We start from the raw sequence: 11,230 nt of genomic DNA on the forward strand, positions 1-11,230 counted from the left end.
ATTCTGTTGCTGATGCTCGCATCTATGGTTCCAGATTTCTTTCCTAGGGTTTCTATCTCCAGCGTTGCCTCACTTTGGGTTTTGTTTATTGTGTCTACATCCCTTTTTAGGTCTTGGATGGTTTTATTCAATTCCATCACCTGTTTGATCGTGTTTTCCTGTAATTCTTTAAGGGATTTTTGTGCTTCCTCTTTAAGGTCTTCTACCTGTTTAGCAGTGTTCTCCTGTATTTCTTTGAGTGAGTTATTAAGGTCCTTCTTGATGTCCTCTACCATCATCATGAGATATTCTTTTAGATCCAGGTCTAGCTTTTCGGGTGTGTTGGGGTGCCCTGGACTGGGTGAGGTGGGAGTGCTGGATTCTGGTGATGGTGAGTGGTCTTGGTTTCTTTTAGTAAGATTCTTATGTTTACCTTTCACCATCTGGTAATCTCTGGAGTTAGTTCATTTAGTTGTCTCTGGTTAGAGCTTGTTCCTCAGGTGATTCTGTTAGCCTCTATCAGCAGACCTTGGAGACTAGATCTCTCCTCTGAGTTTCAGTGGTCAGAGCACTCTCTGCAGGCAAGCTCTCCTCTTACAGGGAAGGTGCACAGATATCTGGCATTAGGACCTCCCTCCTGGCCAAAGACAAAGGCCCAAAACAGGACCTGTCCAGCAGCTGAGTTGGTTTGGCCTGTCCCAGAAGCTGTTAGCTTCTGTATTCTACACCTGTGCAGAATACTCTCAGAGGAGTTGGAACCAAGATGTCTGCAGCCAATGTTCAGGCCAAGCGCTTCCAGCCCGTGTGGACCCCTATCCACTGGCCGGGAAAGTGTCCAGATGTCTGGGGCCTGTGCAGAATACTCTCGGTGGGGTCCCGGAACCCTCAATACACTATCTTGAAGTTAGCAGTGATTTATGGTGGTGGGTGTCACATTAAGCAAGTCAAATAGGTGTGAGCTTAATCATCATGGGGGAGGGGAGAAAAGGTGATGGGAAATAATCTCACATAGAAAGGTGTGCTCACTGTTAGAAAGATTCAAAAGTTTGTCTCAAGACCTAGGAGCTTGGTACAGATCTAGACAGATAGATTTATACTTATGTGGTTTTCCCTACACTGGCAAAACCCAAATACCTAAGGGACTATCAACTATCAATACTATGGAACTATCAGCTGTTCCTTAGCTGTAGATGGAACTCTGTGACCCCCTCACCTCCCTGTGCTGGAATTTTTTCAGGCTTGAGCCGGCATGGATAGGTTTTGTGTACGTTGTTTCAACTGCTGTTGGTTTATGTGTGAAACCAAGAAAGAAGTCAAAACATCCTTACTTGTAGGTAGTATTCTATACATAAGACCCTAAACACTCTGCCAAGAATCTCCAACACAGAAAAATAATTTGAGCAAAGTAGCAGGATACAAAATTAACATAAATATCAGTAGTCTCCCTGTATACACATGATAAGAATACTGTGAAGGAAATCAGCAAACCAGTCCCATCCACAATAATCCCGATAAAATAAATTATCTTTAGAGTAAATCTTACCAAGGAAGTGAAAGCTATGCGTTAAAAAAAAAAAGGAAATTTAAGAAGACACTAAAAGGTGGAAAGACTTTAATCTTGGTCATAGATTAGCAGTATTAACATTGTAAAAATATCCAGTCTGCAAAAGCAGGTTACATATTCAGTGTATTTCTCATTAAAACCCTAACACAATGTCTCACGAGTGTTAAAAAAAATCTTGAGATTCACGTGGAAATACAGATATCCAGGATACAAAAAAAGCAATACCAAACAATAAAAGGACAGGTAGAGAAATCACTATCCCTGATTTTAAATTATACCTCGGAGGAATAGTAATAAAAACAGCATGGCACTGGAATAAGAAAAACAGGCATATTGATCATTGCAATAGAATTGGATTATATGTAAGTCCACACTCCTAGCTAATTTTTGGCAAAGAGACTAATAATACACATTATGGAAAAAATGGCATCTTCAAAATGGATGCTGGTCAAACTGAATAGCTGCATGTAGAAGAACAAAACTAGATCCATATCTCTCACCCTGCACAAACTTCAACTCCAATGGCAAAAAAACAAAAAACAAAGAAAAAAACAAAAAGACAAACAAAATAAAACAAAAACAATAAAAAAAAACCTCAACATAAGATCTGAAACCTTGAATATAGGAGAGAAAATAAGGACTATGCCTAAACTCATTTGCACAGAAAAGAACTTTTTGAACAAGACTTGCTGGTAGTGAAAGCATTAAACCAGAAACTAGTAAACAAGAACTCACGAAGTTGAAAAGCTTCTGTAAAGCAAAGGATGACACCCTTCAAGTGAAGATGTAGACTGCAGAGTGGCAAAAAATATTTTCAGGCCATAGATATGACATAGAGGAGTGAGTATTTAGAATATAAAAACAAACAAACAAACAAAAAAGCAAAGCAAAGCAAAATAAAACCCTGCACATCAATAAAACAATCCAAATTAAAAATGAAGCATGGAACTAAATAGCAAATTCTGAATTCTTTTGTTGTTTATTTGTTTTTTATTGTTGGTGGTGTTGGTTTTTTGTTTGTTTGTTTGTTTGTTTTTCAAGACAGGGTTTCTCTGTATAGCTCTGGCTGTCCTGGAACTCAGTTTGTAGACCAGGCTGGCCTTGAACTCAGAAATCCACCTGCTTCTGCCTCCCAAGTGCTGGGATTAAAAGTGTGTGCCACCACACCTGCTTAAATAGCAAATTCTGAAAGAACTAAACACAAATAACTGAGAAACCTTTTTTAAAAACATCCCAGGACTATGCATGAGAAACTGCCTTTGGTATCATTGGTCAGGGTAGTTCAAGAGATGCACAAGCCAATATAAGCTATTTCTATGGCCTTTGGCTACCTCCTAAAAGTTGAAGGTAAATCCTTATTGCAAAGACACCGTGGACATAAGACTCAGAAGGCTTAAAACAGACCTATCATCAAATCACTTCCATGAGGATAGATTTCATAGCAAGTAATCAAAGTATAAAAGCAATAAATATTTCTACCCAGCTATAGAATAATTCTAATATAACAATGACCAGCAGAGCAGAATATTTCAAAGGTACAATAGTGTCCCTCAAATCTTCTAGTTCAGTGGTTCTTAACCTGTGATTTGTGACCCTTTTGGGGGTCAAATAACCCTTTTCACAGGGGTCATCTAAGATCATCAGGAAACCGAGATATTTAAATTATAATTCATAACACTATCAAAATGACAGTTATAAAGTAGCAACAAAAATAATTTATGGTTGGGGTTACCACAGCATGAGAAACTGTATTAAAGAGTCCCAGCATTAGGAAGGTTGAGAATCACTGATCTAGATGGACCTAACTACTACTCAACAGGACAGAAATCAATCACACCTACTACTGGCAAGCTAGGTAACTACCAGAGGCTAGCAAAGCCATGGATCTTAGAAGGGAAATTACTACAGCCACTTTATTAAACTGGCATGATTCCTAACTGAATTCTGAATACTTAATCCCGTACCGATGGGTAACTTTAGTTCTAACACACCATCAAAGAAACTTGTCTTCATAGCCCACTGAGACCATTACAGAAAACTGCAGCTGCTCAAAATATAAAGAACAACAATTGTGGGGTGCTGGGCCCAACAGACACATCTGTACAACCTCTGCATCTTTCTGGGAACATTAAGGAAGAGGGGGTGGAAAGACTGTAAGAGCCAGAAAACCAAGAATCCTACTGTGAGCTTGTCTCTCAGAAATGACAGGGAAGCGTCACCATGAAACCACAACAACATGGCTGCCTAAACATGACTTCATAAGTGGCAAGACCAATAGACATGCCAATGTGGAATGGGAAAATTCCAAAAGGCCTCACCCTAGACAAAGTATTACAGGCAAGTCATGACTGCTGAGAGAGGGAGGATTAGTCTTCTCCAAGGCATGGGCACCCTAAGTGGTTACCCAATGCCAAGTGATCAGCTTTGAAATCCTATACATACAGACAAATACTAGACAGACTCAGCAGGTTTATATGTGTATGCAAGTGTATATATGTGTATATATTGATGTATATCAATAATAATCAACAGGAAAAGGGCCATAAACTTGATAGGGAGAGAGAGGGAAACATAGGGTTGGAAAGAGGGAAGGGGAAATGATGCCCTCATAATTTGATTTTTAAAGCTTTTAACATTCCCTCACTATCAGTGAAATGCAAATTAAAACCACTTTGGTGTATCATCTTACCCTAATCAGAATGGAAGCAAATGATGAAAAATGTTGCCATGAATGTGGGGAAAGAAGAACACTTAAAGGCTATTGGTTGAGAATTCAAATTTCATGTGTTTTTTTAAAAAATAATACTTTTATTTATTCTTTCAAATTTCCATGCATGTGTATAATGCATTATAACCACACCTATCCCTGCTTCATTGTTCTGACTTGCTTCAGGCTCTGCCCCAACAACAAACACATCTTCCTGATTTCATGTCTCATTTGCTTGTTTATTTATTTTCTTATTTATTTATGTCTTGTTATAACCCACTGAGTTCAATTAGTGCTACCTATAGGAGAACAGGTGTGGAGTCTATCCATGGTCAAAAGCAAAGCTGTATAAAGCTTTACAAAAAGACACACACACACATATATGTATATATATACATAAATATTATATATACCATATATGTACTCCATATATATTTTATAGACACACACACATATATGTATATACATATACATTATATATAGCATATGTATATACCATATATACATTCCATATACACATAGATAGATAGATAGATAGATAGATAGATAGATAGATACAAAGATAGATAGATAGATTATATATATATATATATATATGAACAGAAGTACCTACATGGTGGAGCAATATTGTTTCCAAAATACATGGTTATTAAATGAAAATCTCAGTGCTAAGCATGTGCTGTTTATTAGTCAAGGGAGCCTCAGAGAACCACCCAAAGCAACACAGGCCACTGCTATTACCCTTGGTTATTCACGACAATTTGATGGTAAGAGCCTATAGTTTAAAATATACACTTCACCTACAAGACATAAAGGAATCAATCATTTTTATTGGTTATTTTATTTATTTACGTTTACATTTCAAATGTTATCCCCAGTCCCCATTTCCCCTCTGAAAACCTCCTATCCCACTCACCCCCTGCTTCTATGGGGGAGCTCCCCCACCCATATACCCACTCCTGCCCACTGCCCTAGCATTCCCCTATGTTGGGGCATAGAGGCTCCAAAGGACTCCTCTCACATTGATGCCAGATAAGGCCATCCTCTGCTACATAAGCAGCTGGACCCATGGGTGACTCCATGTTGGTTGGTGGTTTCGTCCCTGGGAGCTCTGGGGGCTTGAGGATCTGGTTGGTTGATGTTGTTGTGCTTCCTATGGGTTTGCAAACCCCTTCAGTTTCTTCAGTCCTTCAATCTTGAACTGACTAGAAAACTCTTTCTCTGCTGGCTGTCTTTCCTGTGTGGACAATGCTATGCAAGCTAAGGGTTGGGGCATATCAATGGTCTTCAGTTCTGGACCTTTTCTGGTAATAGTACTTGGTTTTGAACACTATATCTTAGTAATAATTGTTTGACAATGCTTACATGGATAGAAAAAAAAGCCATGTCCACAGTTAAAACACATAATTTCTATGCTGCGAATGAATCTTTTAGTGGATTCATCGGCAATCTACCTGTTGAAAATGACAGACCTTAGAGGTTCTTTCTTCCTGCTTACACCACAACATACCCCCTCTGGACATCCATTGCCTCTGACAGGGGTGAGGACCAGCAGTTTCTTCAAGGCATTACTACCATGATGATATCATTGTGGTTCAGATCTTTGATGTGTGCATTGCCCTGTGTCTGTGCAGCACAGGATACTCACCTAACGTTATTCTCCCTGTTTTGAAGTGAACAATCAGGGCAGAGATGGTCTTTTGCTTCACTGCATGTAAGCTTCCCTGAAACTAATAAGCAAGGCATATCTGATGAAAACAATGAGATAATTGTGCCAAATCTCCCTTGAGAAATGCTGGTATCTATCAATTAGTTATGAATAAGCGTGTGTGTGTGTGTGTGTGTGTGTGTGTGTGTGTGTGTGTGTGTGTGTATGTAAGAGAGAACAACCCATTTTTTTTATTCATTCACTCACTCAACAAATACATAAGCCAATACCATCATTGATGGGGATAAAATGAGAAAAATACATATTCAAAGAAAGGTATTTCTTAAATAATCAATAATAAGTGATGTGTAGTGTCGACTTGACAAGAAAATGGAAATGATGTTCTGGAATGTGCTCAGATTTTAGGCTAAAAAATAAGAATTAAATGAACTTGGTCAAAGGTTGGGGAGAGAAATGTTATAATTATGTGCTCAAGAATACCCCGGGTCACTGTACATATCATATTTTCTTGTAAACATTTTGTCTCTTGATCAAATAAAATTAAATATAATTGCTCTTGTCAGAGGAATAGCATGTCTCATTCATCTAGACATTTAGAGAGCAAGTCAAGATAAAAGTGTACAAATGGCCCTGTGCTTGTATCCCCAAGAGAATGGAAGTTACTGAGGTGAACTATACGGGAGTTTGGGCAGCACAGGAGTAATAAATCAAGTGCTGAGGGGCTTGGTTTGTGGAGGAAAGGAACACGCAGAGCTGGCTTGCCTAATGATATATCGAGCTTGGTGCCTGCCATTGTGTCTGCTGCCAACACATCCTATGCATCATTAGTGTGCCCAGGCAAGTAGAAACAAGCTCATATTGCCCTTTATAGTCTCCCAGTTATTTCTATTTTTCTAGGATGTTTGGTGTGTGTGTGTGTGTGTGTGTGTGTGTGTGTGTGTGTAAACATGTTGAGAGTTTTTTGGAGGTGTGATAGGTACGTTTCTGTGTACAGGTAGGTGTAGAGATCAGTAGACAATCAACTGTCATTTCTTAGGTGCCATTTAACTTTTATTTATTTATTTACTTACTTACTTACTTACTCACTTGTTTGTTTGTTTTTAAGTCACATCCTTTAAGTAGCCTAGAATTCACCAAGAAAGCTAGGCTGGCCAGCTAGCCTTCTCTGAAGATATTGCCAGTCTTTGCTTCACCAATGCCGGATTACAAGTGCATACCAGCACATCTGGTTTCTTTTCATTGGGGTTCTGGGAGTTGGGTTTGGTCTTCACTCACATAAGGCGAGCACTTTAACCACTGAGTTAGCCGTTGCCCTAGGTTTCTATCAGTCTATAATTTTCTAATAATTGGTTATACTGTTTCAGATACCGGGAGATAACAGAGGCCACTCCCCTTGGTGGAGTTAATGAATTAGTTTGGGATACCAGTTACTGTATCAACTTTGTTTCATTTACTGACTTAACTCTTTACTTTCCAAAGTAGCAGCATTAAACATAAGAGAAAATTAGACATATAGATTAGGAAGCAAAAATCTTAATAAAGGAATACTGCTGCTCTTCCAAAGGCCCTGAGTTCAATTCCCATGGTGACTTCTAAGCATCTATAATGGTGTCCTCTTCTGGCTTGCAGGCATATATGCAGACAGAACACTATATACATAATAAATAAATTAATTTTGAAAAAAACACCCTGGAATGAAATCCTTGGGGTGGCGCATGCCTTTAATCCCAGCACTCGGGGACAGGCAGATTTCTGAATTTGAGGCCAGCCTGGTCAACAAAGTGAGGTCCAGGACAGTCAGGGCTACACAGAGAAACCCTGTCTCTAAAAACAAAACAACAACAAAAAAATCTTGATAAAAAGGAAACGTTGAGCAGAATGAAGGAACAATGTTAGCAAGTCCACTAACAGGATAAACAAACGTGTGATTTCATGTACTGAAAAGTGGGTGGGAGGGAAGTTGTAACTCCATCCAATTTAATAATATGCAATCTTTCTTGGTATCAGATTGCCTCATACCACATCATCATACTGAAGAGGTAAGGCTTCCATATATGAACTGGCACAAGCAGTTTACCAGCGCATAGAAATTAGGTTCTTCTTCCAGAGATCTAGCATGGAGTCAGCTTGGTCAAATTAAAATCTGAGAGAAAGTCTGATTTCATTACTTAGCATGGCACCAACACATTTCGGTGCCCCTGAGGTATCGTTAATGGGTTTAGCTGACACAAAGGTAAAAAATCATTTGAGAGAATTTCTCAAGTCGTTTGTATCTTTATCCATTTTTCTTTCTACTAGCATATACTTAAGTGTAAAAATATGCAAGTATTCTACAATTATGTTATTCCTTTCATTTTTATCAGATTTTGCTCACATATTTTGTAGCTTTGTTACTTAGGTGCAGTGATGTTCGATTCCTATAAAATACTTAACATCTCCTGGATGATGTTTTTCTCTGATGATAGTCATATAACCGCTTTAGCTGACTTTTAGTTAACAACGTGGTGTGCTAGCTAATTTTATGTCAAGTTGACACAAAGTAGAGTAACTGGGGAGGAGGGAGCCTCAATTAAGATAATGCCTCTAGGGAGATGAGTGTAAGAGCCAGAGGGGATGGGGGACACCAGGAAAACAGACCCTCTAAATCAACAAGAATAGAACACAGATGAACTCACAAAGACAGAGGCAGCATGTACAGGGCCTGCAAGGGTCTGCACCAGACTGGGTCTATCAGCTGGAAGAGAAGAGGACATATGTCCCTATCCCTAACCTAGACACAATCTCCAATTGATAACCACTTGTAAATGAAAATTTAGTTTCCTCCCAGGGAGACTCACGGGGGGGGGGGGGGGGAATACTACTCTTACCAGTAGGCTGCATGCCCAGCAAGAGATAGCTGACAGAAAATGAATTCAACAGCATCTTTGGAGGTTCCTTGTCTTGGTCTCTGTTTCTTGTACCTTCACTCAGGTTCTTTTTCTTCTGTTTTGTCCTATTCAGATGTGCTAGCTTTTCTTTTATCTTATTATATTTTATATTAATTATATTATTTATAATTACATTTATTATAATATTATCTCTTAGAAGTCTGTTTTTTAATGAGATAGAAAGAGAGATAGATCCAGATGGGAGGGGAGGTGAGAAGGAATTGGGAGACACTGAGGAAGGAGGGAACTGTAATTAGGATAAATGATGTGAGAAAAAACATCTATTTTCAATAAAAGGGACAAAGATTTTTGAAAAGAAAGGAAGGAAGAAAGAAAAGGGAAAAAAAAGAAAAATGCTTCCATAAGATCAGGTGGTAGGCAGGCCTGTAGGATACTTTGTTAATTAATGATGATGGGGGAGGGCCCAGACCATCCTGAGTGGGGCCATCTTTGGGCTAGTGGTCCTGGGTTCTATAAGAAAGGAGGCTGAGCAAGCCGTGGAGAGCAAGTCAGTTAGAGCACTCCTCCATGGCCTCTGCATCAGCTCCTGCCTTCAGGATCTGGCCTGATTTGAGTTCCTGCCTTGGCCTCCCTCAGTGAACTGGGACTTGGGTCATGTAAGTGAAATAAACCCCTTTCCCTCGGGTTGTTCTCAGTCACACTGTTTCAGTGTAGCAACAGTAGCCCTAGCAGAAACACATGGTACCATTTTGTTTTGGTTTGTTTTCTATTCTTTTAGTTTATCTATGTTTTTAAAGCTCAGATTTATTCAACCATAGCATATAGTTGAAAAGTGCTCTTTAAATTTAATTTATCCTCTACTTTATAAATAGTATTTTGAACTATTTATACATACTGTAATGATAGATTTGTTTGAATTTAAATCTCTTTCTTCAGTTATTTTCTATGTGTTGTCAACTATTTGTACCTTCGTGTTACTATTTTTTATTATTCTATTAAATCTGTTGCTTATAAATCTATTAAATATTTTAGTCATTGCTTTAGAATTTTAAATATGTATCAAATAATAAATTACCACTGCTAATAGTTTAAGGACGTAACAGTAACATATTCCTAATTTCTCCCTACCACTTACTATTTAATATCAAACACATCATGTAGATTATTTTGCATATGTATAAGTGCTTAGTATATTTCTATATTTTTGCTCAATCATTTGTGTATCAAAATCAATTTTAGAAGGAAGAAATATGAATCTTATACTTAACTGTATTTCATAGACTTCCAGTGCTGTTGTTGCTCAGTGCTTAGAGTGTTGGGGTACCCTCTGTCATTGCCAGTCTAAGTTACTAGCAAGCATTGATTTCTTGAGTCCTGGCAACCATTTCTCATTGATCACGTCTAGGTTCCAGCTGTCAGAATGAGTCCATCAGGATATTTGAATCCTTGTCAGGAATCAAAGATTTTGGTGTTGGTTTTGATTTTCTTGTTATTTTTCTCCCCAGTGCCAATGAGTTTTAATCAATATCCTAATAACATCAGGTCTTGTTGCCCTTTCTCCAAAACAGAGATTTGGACTTATAGTCAAGATGGGGAAAGATGATCTGGCCTTTCCCATATCCCTGTACCCCAGGCCTTCATCACCAGGACACTGTCCAGGGGCTCTTGTCAGTATTTCCTGTGACCATTTAATTCTCTGCAAGAAAAACAAAACAAAACAAAACAACACTAGAATTAGTGAGATGCTCCCTCCAGAGGCTGTCATGTAACCTATAGTAGGATTTTTTCTCATTTTATTTAAGCATTCTGCTAATACTTAGAACAATCCATTTCAGATGATTAGATGTTTGTATATCGGTTCTGACTTCTATGGACACTGTACCATACTCTCCTTACCTTTCAGGTTAGTTAGCACTTGTGCTGGTTTGAACAGGTTTGTCCCCCCATAGATTCATGTGTTTGAATGCTTGGATATAGAAAGTGGCCTTATTGGAAGAGGTATGGCCTTGTTGGGGAGGTGTGACCTTGTTGAAGGAAGTGTGTCACTGTGTAGGGGGGCTTTAAGGTCTCTTGGTGCTCAAGCTCCACCCAGCTTCAGCACCTAGGCTGCCTGATTGCTGTCCTGCTTCCTGCTGTGGCGATAATGGACTGAACCTCTGAAACTGTAAGCCAGTCCCCATTAAATGTGGTCCTCTTGTAAGTGTTACCTTGGTCATGATGTCTCCGCACAGCAAAAAAGCCCTGTCTGAGACAGTACTCAGAAGCTTTTTGCTAGATCCAAGAATAGCGGCCAATATTTAGGGTGTTTGGGGTCGCTGCTGCTGTGGTTATAACAACAGGAAAGATGGTGCTCTTTATAGCATCCTATCTTCGGAGCAGAAACTGAGAGTCCTCACATATACAATATTTAACTGGGCATATAG

The sequence above is a fragment of the Mus musculus genome, chromosome 17 (assembly GCF_000001635.26).
Source record: "Mus musculus strain C57BL/6J chromosome 17, GRCm38.p6 C57BL/6J".
In the NCBI taxonomy this organism is placed as follows: domain Eukaryota; kingdom Metazoa; phylum Chordata; class Mammalia; order Rodentia; family Muridae; genus Mus; species Mus musculus.